A 12307-nucleotide genomic window follows, 5' to 3' on the forward strand; every position below is an offset into this window, starting at 1 on the left:
TTGGCCAGTCAAACCAGACTGATCAACAAAAACAACTACTATCAACATTGAATCAGTACCATACAAGAGGGTGTTTGGTGTAATATGCAGACTAAATCATTAAAGAAAAGACATCATGAAATCTCCAAAGCCACTTAGAATATGACCATAGGCCTCAACTTCACCAATCCTGCCTCATATCCACTCATAAAGTTTTTGTCCTGCATAGTCAAGCGTTCTGTTATTAAAAAAAAAAAAAAAAAAAAAAAAAAAAAATCTGTGTTCTGGGTGTGACCGAGAAGAGATTTTGTGAAGTTTGCAAGGAGGCCACTGCACCCAACACTCTGGAGAGTTTCTTGCCTTAAGTACATGCAGCTGTAATGTGGATGCAATGACCAGCCAGTCATTAAGATACATGTCATAAATTTTCTTGAAAAAAATAAAAAAATAAAATAATAGACCAATACCTCTGTTTAACCTAGGCAACCTTGCAAAATCCTAAAGCTGTACTCCTGATAGATTTTTAGATAGGAATTTTTAAAGTTTGGCCCAAAGGGCCAATTATTATTATCAGCCATTTTTAATCTGTGTATTCTATGCATCACCATTTGTTTATATCCGGCTGGATCGAACTAAAATTTTCTCATGAGACCAACGGCCATGCCACGTTGAGTACACCGCTTCCCGTCCGATCAGCGAAGTTAAGCAACGTTGGGTCTGGTTAGTACTTGGATGGGTGACCGCCTGGGAACACCAGATGCTGTTGGCATCCCTACGTGTCAAGTGGGGTTGGTGGAGGATTAGTGCCCCTCCCTGTAAAACAATTAACTCTAAGCCCTTGACCACCCCGTTTGGGATACATGGCGTCTGGCAATGGATGGATGGATGGACATTAAAAGAACCCTAAAACTCATTTATAACGGATAAATTTTTGCTGCTGAACTTGCACAGTATGAAAATTAATCAAAGAAACTTTTCTGAGCAAGAATTCCTTAATTTTAAAAATATCAATATCTAAGGCAACTTCCAATGTTTTCCAAAAAAATGCTGATCCTATACTTCTACCATAGTTCTACAAAACTTACAATATATTTAGTCCTACATGAAAAGCTGAGCACTACAGAGGTAGGTAAATATGGTCTCGGAACAGCAAAACCCACTTCAGGGCAGATTTTGACTATTTTCTCATGAAGGATTAATTTTATGTTTGAAACTTTTTTCTAGGAAAGTATAAACATCCACTGCACACATAAAAATATTTGAGGGATGTTAGTTGACTCCTTTATCAATTAATATTTTTTCAAAAACAGCATTCATTCAACAAATACGGTGAGTATAATTCTGAGGAATATGCAATGCCAACATCAAAAATGTCCCTTTTCTTGGGGCTCAGAAACAAAAATGAATGAATGTCAATCTTAACATGCTTAACTGTCAAATATGCAGCACTGTCAGGTATCTCATGAAATGGAATCACACATCACAAAAACATCATCAAATTAGTTTCTGCGATGATAAAGTCTGTATTTATTATTCTTAAACAGGTAATTCTGTCTTCCATATTTTGTAACTGGGGGATCAACAATCCACAGCACATCCTGTAGTGGCACCCAACAAGTATCTTTCCTCGCAGGCCAATGAAAGGACTTTGCTGGCCTTTGGAGACACATGAAATTAACTATAATATCCCCATCATCATCAGATGTTCCCAGGATTGATCCAAGCCAACACTTCCCATCATACATATATGCTAGGCACTTTCCTAAGAACACACTGGCCTAAACAGTCTGCATCAGAATTACTGGACTCAGCTGCTGGTATTACAATGTGATGAGCTGTAACCTGCAAACTTCTTGAGCCCAAGGAAGAAAAGGCTCAACAAGTACCCAAAACATATTATGTCCAAACCCTTACAGTATGCACTATACAGAGTAACTATCATTAAAGATATACAACGGAATGTAACATTCTATCTATCTATCTACCTATTGACAGATGCCGTAATCCTGTATGGGGTGGCCACGACAAATGTTACAGCTGGTAAAAAATGTGAAAAACTGGCTATTAAAAATATATATGACTGATGAAGGAGTCATATCTTTAAATGTTTTACATGTGTGCAACGGGTATTTGTACTTTCCTAGAAAAAGTATCATACACACAAAAATAATCCTTCATGAGAAAATAGTCAAAATCTGACCCAAAATGGGTTTTTCAGTTAGGGGGCCATATTAAGCTACCTCAGTGGCATTCAATTTTTCATGTAGGACTAAATACCTTCTAGGTATGCTGGAAATATGACAATACTGCATAGAATAAAAATTTTCTGGAAAAACAATGGAAGCTGATTGAGATATTGAATTTTAAAATTATGGAACTCTTGCTTGGAAAAGAAAAAAGGTTTCCTTAATTAACTTTCACACTGCATATTCAACAGCAAAAATTTGCCTGAATACCTGTTATAAATTAGTCTTATAATTCTTTTAATCTCTTGAGAAAATTTCGGTTCACTCAAACTGATAATAAGCAGATGGAGATGGTCTGAATACACGGATTAAAAATGGCTAAAAGAAAAAAAAAAAAAAGTACTTTGGGCAAAATTTTAAAAATTCATAACTAAAAAACTATTTGGGGTACAGCTTCAGGATTGTGTATGGTTACATAGATGATGCAGAAGTATTTTCCTGAAAATTTTCTATAAAATTCATTACATGAACTGGGAGGCATTAGGTGAGTTGGCATGGAATAACTCAAGCATGGGTATGTAACAAGATATGCAAAATAAAAAAGAAACATGCTTCAGGTCTACTGTTGTTAGTCAAACCTCTGTGTAAAAATGCATAAGGATATCTAGGTAGTCATGTCAAATTTTAAGTACTTGATGAATTAGCAAAGTGTGTGGGGACAGGATCAGGCACTTCCTGGTGGACACTATTATGTCTCTTTGAAACAAGATCAACAGATAGTGGGGGACATCCCGGGATCACTCACTCAATGACTTGTTTTTCCAAGTCTTCATGCAGTCCTGGAAGAGTGGTGCTAGTGGCTGTGAATTATGGCATGACTGACAGGGTGGAGCACTATACTTCCTCAATGGCATGTCACATTTTAGCAGTGTGAACACCCACTTATGTCCCTATTGGTAATGTAACCCCAGAAGTCATGTCAGTTGCTTGTCACCTACAGGCCATTTTACCTTCTTTGTAGCTGGGATAGACTTTGCAACATTCGGCATACCACGAGGACAAAGCCTCATTTCAACTTAATCCTTTAGCTGTGTAGAGATTCTTTTTGGCTAAATATAATAGTTTTTGGTGGTCACAATATAACACTCCGAAACACAAGGATTACAAAGATGGTTTTTAACCTTTTAATGTCAAAGGGATTCTCTACACTGAATAAATTTATCTATGACTAGCTAGAATACAAGAGCCAAGACAAATGAGACGGATAAAAAGTTAACCCTATCCTGTGAAGGGAGGAGTGTAAATTCTGGCTGTGCGCGTAACTCTCGCTCGAGAGCTTTCAGAACAGCTGTGTAGAGATACTTTACTTCTAATGTTTCGTTTCATCGTTTAGTTTCATTTTTAAAGGCTCCAACATGCTTGCATGCATCAGCCTTGGTCACCTAGTGGCGGCTCTCCATGCTGCACGATCCATTGCAGCCTCCCTGTTCAGTCCCTCAACCCTGAGGTCACACTTAATGACCTCGTCCCATGTCTTTCTCAGTCTACCCCTCATAACTCCACCCCCAATATAAACACTTCTCACCTTCCTCACCCAATTATCATCCCCCATCCTCCCCACATGTCCAAACCATCTCAATCTACCTCTCCTCATCACACCAATACACTCCGGTCCCATCCTACCTCTCAACTCTTCCATCGTAAACCCAGCCCCCCCAGACCTTGCACGCAGGGATGCACTACACATCCACCTAATCATTGTCATTTCTGTACGTCTGAGCCGACGAATATCCTCTTCCTTCACTGCCCAGGTCTCACTACCATACAGCATTACACTCCTAACACATGCTGCATGCAAAGACCCCTTAGCATGTAGGGAGAGTCAATAGAAAGGCCACTTTGGTCTCATTTTGAAGAAGAAGAGTTTTGCTCTGTCATACATTGGCCAAAAAGACAATATAAACAAAATGTAATGCAAAAAAAGTGAGTAGAAGTTAGCTGACATTCTAAAGATTTACACTGTCCTTTAAAAAAAAAAAAAAAAAAAAAAAAAAAAAATCAAGAAGTAATATTTTTTGCTTCAATATGTAGCAGAGTAAATTTCCTTTCCAATAATGCATCATTTGTTGTATTTTCTTACATAATAACGCCGCATATATACGTGAGAAAAAGGAGCATAAGTGTTTGGTGGGAGATCAAGAGGTGTACATCCTACCTGTGAAGAACCTCACACCACACTGAGCCAAGCAAACCAAGTGAGCAAGCATGCACCAGCTGTACAAGGCTTAGCTCAGCCCACTTTTGCCCATCATCCAACAAAAATGACAACTCCCTAATTATTTCTTTAGAGCTTACATTCGATGACAGGCAAAGTCGTCATACTGACGTTAGAGGTTGACAAACGCATGACGACCCAGGTCATCATTGGTAAGTCTAAGGGTTAAATGTGGGGTATTACTGTACACACCATTGCTCACAATACAAACAACACTGAAATACAGAGTTTTTTTTTTAAATGTGGGGCTGGGCATGATGATGGCAATTCTCACTTTTGTTTGATTATTATTTTTTTTTTCTTACTACTGTGACCATATTATCAACTGCAAGCTGTTCTTGACAGTCTGAGATGTAGAAACTAAAAAGCTGTATTGAAACCATGAAGGAGTGACTGGCTTAATACAGATGATATCTAAAACCCCATTATTACCCTTGCACCATACTGTACCCCTGCCAATAATAATATTTTCACAGTAACTAACTACTTGCATGTGTATGGTTTGCTATCACTCTTTTTCTTTTTCCCTCTTTTTCTCTTCGGTTCTCTTTTCTTCTCCCTCAGTTACTCACTTCTCCCCCTCCTTTCTTCTTTTCTCTCTCCCATATTTTGTCCCCCTTTTTCCTCCAAGTTTCTTTTATTCTCCATCCCTCTAAAATGCACTGATAAATAGGTAGATATGTTAAGATTATGGCACCTGCATTTTGACAGCTGAAGGGCTTTTGGGGTATGTGCTATGCTTTCCATGGAGGTGTGTGTTGACTTGTATGTGTGGAAGCTTCTGGTAGTAACAATTTTGGAGACACTGGTGAGGTTTCTGCACACCATAATGGAGCTTGCTTGTTGAATGTGCAGTAGTCCTAACAGTACAATCCTTGCTTTTAACCTGAAACCAAAAGGGACCGTCAATCTGTAGGTAGTAATGATTTCTCTTATTTCTAAATTCACTAGCCTCATGTTCCCAAATTTGTAAAGACCCCCTACAATTCTTTTATTTCAAAATGTTATTAACCTCATATTACTTTTTCCGATTTCAGCTCAAAAAGTTCTTCCGATAAAACCCATCAACTTGTTTGGAATTTTAACCACCTCAGTGCACTGCTTACTCGGTTTTAGGTCATTTGATATTATCATAGCAAGATCCTTTTCCTTGTCCATACCTGGTAAGTGGATATTGTTCATTTTGTAATTCGCATGGACACTGTTATTTCCGACATGAATAATCCCTCCAATATCCGACGTAATAGAGCCATAGGCAGGTCAGGATAGTGGTCCTGTCCGGATATTGGGCCCCAGCTTATGGACTTGTACTTATGGACCCTAACTCAGAAAAACACCTATACAACTCCCTCTGGACATGCATAGCACCTATTTAAGACCCAAATCACACCAATAGGGGGCATAAAAGACTGAAATAAATGCAAAAGAAGCATACAATGAGGTTTTTGAGGTAGGTTCATACAATATTCAACATTCTGGGTACTTACAAGTCCCTGGCTCCTGGACTGGTAGTTATGGACCCTAATCTAGCCTAACTCAGAAAAACACCTTCCTTCTGCACATGCATAGCACCTAAGACACAGCATATTCACACCAATATGGGACATAGTGAAATGAGGTGTTTGAGGTAAGTATAGTATGGAAAATACAGTAGAGTACAGTATGAAACATTCTGCCTACTTACAGCATGTCCATGGCCATCTCGATCAATAACCGCCTCCTCTCGGACTCTGACAGTAAGAAGGATTTCCTGAAGCACTTGCAGTACACTGTTCATGAAGTCTTGCACTGAACTTTGTTATTCGCACTCAGAAATCCATTCTCTTCACAGTGCGCACTCTTGTCTAACTTATGCTCCATTGTAACTTAATAAGTGTTGCACTCTGCACTTTAACTCTTTCCACTCTTATAACCATTTTCTAGAGCAAAAACACACGTCTATTTACATTAAACTTAGTTCAAAAATTGTTTCTTTTCACTCACAACTGTAAATCCTTAACACAATGCACTGTTTTTTTCACTGCACAACACTGTAAATTCCCGTGTGGTCTAGTGGAGAAGTTCTTGGCGTCTATTCATTGTCAGAGTCCGAGAGCATCACTGGCAGGTGACCTAGGGGTGTGTTGCTGGGTCGTGGTGATGGTGTACCCACTGCAGATGACTCTGAAGACAGACACGAACTCACGTTGAGCGGTGACTTCACCGTAGCTGATGTGCTGGGCTGTAGCTCGGAGCATGAGGGCCTGTCTTGGGGAGGCAACGGAGCCAGGGCAGGGCACAGCGGGGGTCACAGGCCTGAAAAAACTCAATCGTTGATTGACGCAAGGAACGACGATTCTGACAACTGATGATGCGCTGCCTCAAAGCACGCACTTCCTCCACAAGTCCCAAGGGCCCCATCTCCCTGTCGCAGTCCAGGTGTTCCAGGTAGTCCAGAGCGAACTCTAGGTGTTCCCGGAGTGCGCTCAGCTTGGGGATGGCTGGAGTTGTGTCATGCTGAGAGGAGTCTGCATCATTGTCGCCGTCCTCGTTGGAATCTTCAAGCTGGGTACTGACACTGCAACTGAAGATGCGATCTCAATATCGGACAATGTCTGATACCCAGGATCGCCCTCATTGTCATCCAACCACTCACGCACATCGTCCACGTCAACATCATCGCCATGCGTACGTAGACGTGCATAGAAGTCATCCACGTCAAAACCTAGGAAATCGTACTCCACATCCGTTCCGAGCAGCAGACGAGACCAACCATTTTCTAAGAGTCTTGACAGGGATTTCCTTCCATGCACTGGCCCAGTTGTAGATTGCAGATACGATGTTGTAGCGGTGAAGGTTTTCCAAAGTCCGCTGGCCTCACGTGTCCCGTCCCTCCCTGCGCTCGTCCTCGAGAACAACCATCACCTCATCCAGGAACTTCCTTCAGTACAGCCTCTTCATTGCCACGATCACTCCTTGGTCCATTGGTTGGATGAGAGCAGTCGTATTAGGTGGCAGAAACATGCACCTAATCCTGCCATTCTCAGCCACCAACTCCTTGTCGCACGGGTGGGCAAGTGCATTGTCGAGGAGAAGGAGGGCCTTTACCTGGTCGCGTGGGATTCCCAGTGTCTCCGTCTGGTAATGTATGACCTCCTTGACGAAGTGGCGGTGGAACCAGTCTTTGAAGATCTGGGCTGTAAACCATGCCTTCAAAGAATGGTGCCAGACAACAGGAAGGACATCCATCACCCCACAAAGACACCGAGGCTGCTTTGCATGGCCAACAATAACGGGCTTAAGCCAGTGCATGCCATTAGCGGCACAACACAAAGCAGATATCCGTTGCTTGGAGAGCTCGCGGCCAGGTACACGCTTCTCCGTCTCCTCGGCTAGAGTGTTCATTGAGAAAGAGCGATAGAATAAACCAGTTTCGTCAGCGTTGTAGACTTGACCGAGAGTGAGGCCCTCCCTGTCGATCAAACCCTTCACCTTGTTCCGAAACTCGTCAACTCCATCCTCATTAGCGTCCAAAGCTTCGCCATGAGCTTTACAGTTGGTAAGGCCATGCCGTAACTTAAATGCGAAGAGCCAACCCTCGGATGCCTTGAAGTCTAGGGCGTCGTGAAGCCTGGCGAACTTCTCAGCAGCAGCCTTCAGCTCCGTACCATGTACCATCACACCAGCAGCACGTTGCTGTCGATACCAAACCAACGTGGAGCAGTCGACTTCAGCAAACTTGGGAGTAAACATCACCTTCTTATCCACGTTGCGTTTGCTTCCCGACGAGAAGTCAGCCGTCTACTGCATGAGTTTGTCTCAGGATCTCTTAATATCAAACAAAGTAGCTCGTGCCAGGTTGAACTCGCAGAGGATGTGGGAAGAAGACCACCCCACATCTACTTTCTCCAATATCTCCAGTTTCTTCTCCAGAGTCAACACCACTCTCTTCCTCTTCTCAGGTGGCGGGGCCATCATCACACACACGAAGGAGAGGCACAAGAGCAGCAGGAGTGCCTGCAGCAGGTAAGGCACCACCACAAAAGCGAGCACATGGGCAGCCATGACGACGAGCGTGCACTTGCGACGAGAGACAGGCGGAAAGTGGGGAGGATGCAGGGGTGCTCTAGCGGACGTCGGAGGAATGACGCGCCACAACAAAGCTGTCCCACGCCCCACACGCCAAGTTCAAATTACAGGCAGGATTTTTTTTTTTTTTTGCGGTTCGGACCATTTTGGGAATATTGGATCCCAGGACGATTATGTCCGGTTAGTGGGGATGTTCGGATATTGGGCGTTCGGATATTAGAAGGATTACTTTTTGCATTTTTTTATGTTGAATTTCATTTGCCATTTTTCTGCCAAGCTTGCCAAAGTATTAACCCTTTCATACTCATTGACACATCAGTCGTCTTTTGGGTCTGGCTGCGAAAATACACACTGACGCCTTTGGTGTCTTTAAAGCAAAAAAAACATTAGCCAAGAAGTAAGTTTTCGGCCGATCGGCATCATTTTTGGAGGCGTCATAGCTTGCCCGGCACTCGTCAAGAGTAACGAGTTGGGAACTGTGGGTCCCGAGACGCGCGGCAGAATGGACAAATTGATTAGTACCACACTAGCTGTAAGGAGAGAAGGTATTGTGCAGTGGTGTCCCTTTAAACCCTCCTCTGTTTACCCCCGTCCCAGGTGCACATCAAATTTCACTACACCAATAGTGCTTGTGCCTACTTTCTGGGCACTACTGTGTTTAGATTTGGTGTCTGCAATAGGAAATTAGGTTTGTGAATCGTTCCTGGCAGTTATCAGGCGCTGGCCCAATGAAGATTGTGCTACTGTTTTTTGCCATGGCCCAACAACTACACTGCCTCTACCCTACACCAAATGTGAGTAATGAACCACTGAACAACAGTGACAGTGAATCAGGTGAATATAGTGTGCAATAGCCAATGAGCAAGGAAATGGTGAAATGTGCAGCAGCTTCAGGGGGAGGCGGGAAACCGCCTTACGACACGGCGTTGTCATGAATGGAATAATTGGCAAGGTGTTGATGAAATCATTGTTTTATGCTGATATATGTTGGATAGTATTATAGTGCAATAAATAGGAGTACAGTGCAACAAGAATATGTGATAAAATATTGGCTAGGGCATGAGTCACGTACGCCTTACAGCCACTGGACGCTGTTGTCATGAGGGGATAATTGAGGAGGTTTAGGGATATTTCATTTTATGATACTGATATAATTATTCCGCAAGCTTCTTGTGTGAAATAAAGCATGAGTGTTATTGTGATATGTTTACTGTATGCTTGTGTGGAAGAACGTAAACACTGCACCACGTGCTCGTTAGAAAATATCGTCTGCGATACCTTAGGTATTCCAAATGTGACCTACAGAGCACGTTCATGTAATGTTGTGGAGAAATATACTGTGTTTCTCATTAGGTGATATATTCAGTTATGTGTAATGTGAAATAAAAGTGTAAACAGTGCAGCATATTCTTGTAAGGAAAATATTGTCTGCTACACCTTGGTGCACAGGTAGGGGCCACCTACATGACCTAGGGAACACGTGCATGTACTTGTAGTGGTGAAATGTACTGTGTTTCTTCTAAATTGATAGATCTGGTTATGTGCAATGTGAAAAGAAAATGAGAGAGTGAACCAAGTGCTCATAATAAGAACAGCATCTCCTACACTTAACTTAGCTAATAGGTAGCGAAACCCAACGTGACATACGGAAAACGTCCATGTACTTGTAGTGGTGAAATGTATTGTGTTTCTCATAAGGTGATATATCTGGGTATGTGTAATGTGAAAAGAAAGTGAAAGAATGAACCACATGCTTGTAAGGAAAGCATCGTCTCCTACACCTGACTTAGCGCGAAGGTAGCGAAACGCAACGTGACTTACAGAACATGTGAATGTACTTGTGGTGGTGAAATATACAGTACGCTCGCCCCAAATACGTTCTCACCGAACGCGCTCGCAATTATATGCAGTTAGTGCTGGGATACGCATAAGACAACATAAGATTGAAGAACTGCTGTATTATGAAAACTATAAATTTACACGAGAGGCCTTTGAAAGGCCAAATCCTCGCACATCAGTGCAGCACACAAGGTTTGTCTGATCTCGTGACGTGATTCACTGTATCGCTTTTCCACAGTACTGTAAGTTAAATATTTTCAGTAGGGTTCTGGTAAGTTTATGTGCAAAGTTAAAGTACTGTTAAATGACGTTCAAGCAAGAAATAAGGTCTTATAACCAGTTTACCTGATAGGCGTCGGAATATTACCTTTTTTATTTGTTTGTTAAATATTCGCTGTACTGCTTTTCCACACTCCTGTATTTGTAAGTTAAATATTTACTATTCTGGTATGCATTTGTAAGTCAAAGCACTTAAAGAAGGTTACAGCATTAAATAAAGTTAAAGCATTAAATAAAGCCTTGTAACCAGTTAACCTGATTCATATGATTACCCATGATCAGTGGGTTCCGAGACAATTCGCCATCATGTCAATCTGCCGTCAAAACATGGACAATTCCCCGTCAGGACAATTCGCACCCTGGATGATTCCCCGTCATTCTATAAATATACGTATATTAATTAATCAATACTTTTATAAATATACTTATTATTAATCAATACTTTAATAACTATATTTCAGGGCGATCCAACAGTCTATGTTCAGTAGCGTAGGCTTTGGATATTATTCATTAGTTGCACCTTTAGTCAATAATTAACTTGTTTCTTCCTCGCTGTAGTCGCCTTTTAATTATATTTTAGTGTCATCCATAGCTGTCTTCATTAATGATGGCAAATTGTCTTCTTATTTGACAGAGGTGAAGTCAGTGAATGTACAGTGAGGCTGGATGGTGAGGAATTGGAAAATGTGAGTATGTTTAAGTACTTGGGTAGTGTGATGAGTAAGGATGGGGGTTTGGAGGGTGAAGTGCTTGAAAGGGTACAACAAGGAAGAAAGGTTGCTGGTTCTTTGAAAGCAGTGATAAGAAACAGGGAAGTGAGCATGGAAGTGAAAAAGTTACTATATGACAGTAATGTGATACCATCTCTAACGTCTGGAAGTGAAGCTTGGACGTTGTTGGAAGGACACAAGTCAAGTGTGAGAGCAGTGCCGGTCACTCCCAGCCCTAAGCGTCACCCCCGTGCTGGCCAATTTTAATTTTTTTTTTTTGGCTAAAATGATAGATTTTGATGTGAAATATATATATATATATATATATATATATATATATATATATAAAACCATAAAAAAAACTCACCAGAGGCTTGAAGTGCGTTTTTCATAGTCTCTCAGGCCGCCCGCAGGTGTGAGCGGGTGGGGAATCCCCAGCAGCGGAGAGAAAACCCGTTTTCCATGCAAGGTAAACTCAGGTATTCTCACCAACGTGACTCAGGGAAGGTATAGGAATGGTCTTAACACTTTTCTGTCCACTTCTCACCCACCTAAAAAAAAAAAAAAAAAAAAAAAAAAAAAAAAAAATCTTATTTCATTAAAAAATCGTGTTTATTGGGGGAATTAATCACTTACTCATGCAACGCAATACATATCACTGTGAATGCATTGTCTTGCAGTTATGAGAAAATATGCATTATGTGACTTCACAATGTACAGCCCTTTCACTTACAGTAAATTATTTACAACATGCCTTCAGTATACACAGACATTACCAGAGTATTTTTGATCCTCTCAGTGAATATATTGTCTAACACTTACGAGAACATACGTAAAACTTTACTCCACAATGTTCAGTCCTTACACTTACGAGAAAGTATTTACATGTCATCACTGTATACAGTACTTATAACAACACTTCCTCAGCGTCTTTTTTCGTATTTACAACACTTTTTGAGTGTATTCGTCAT

General features: G+C 41.3%; 1 non-coding gene across 1 annotated transcript; it reads left to right on the top strand.

Moving 5' to 3' along the window:
* The first annotated feature begins 629 nt into the window (after positions 1-629).
* LOC145417064 (5S ribosomal RNA) lies at positions 630-748 on the top strand. The gene has a single exon (XR_013900405.1). It is a non-coding gene; the product is annotated as a 5S ribosomal RNA (ribosomal RNA).
* The last annotated feature ends 11559 nt before the right edge of the window (positions 749-12307 follow it).

Source organism: Coenobita brevimanus, chromosome 13, assembly GCF_032717465.1.
Source record: "Coenobita brevimanus isolate Jiangsu-jjx chromosome 13, ASM3271746v2, whole genome shotgun sequence".
NCBI lineage: Eukaryota > Metazoa > Arthropoda > Malacostraca > Decapoda > Coenobitidae > Coenobita > Coenobita brevimanus.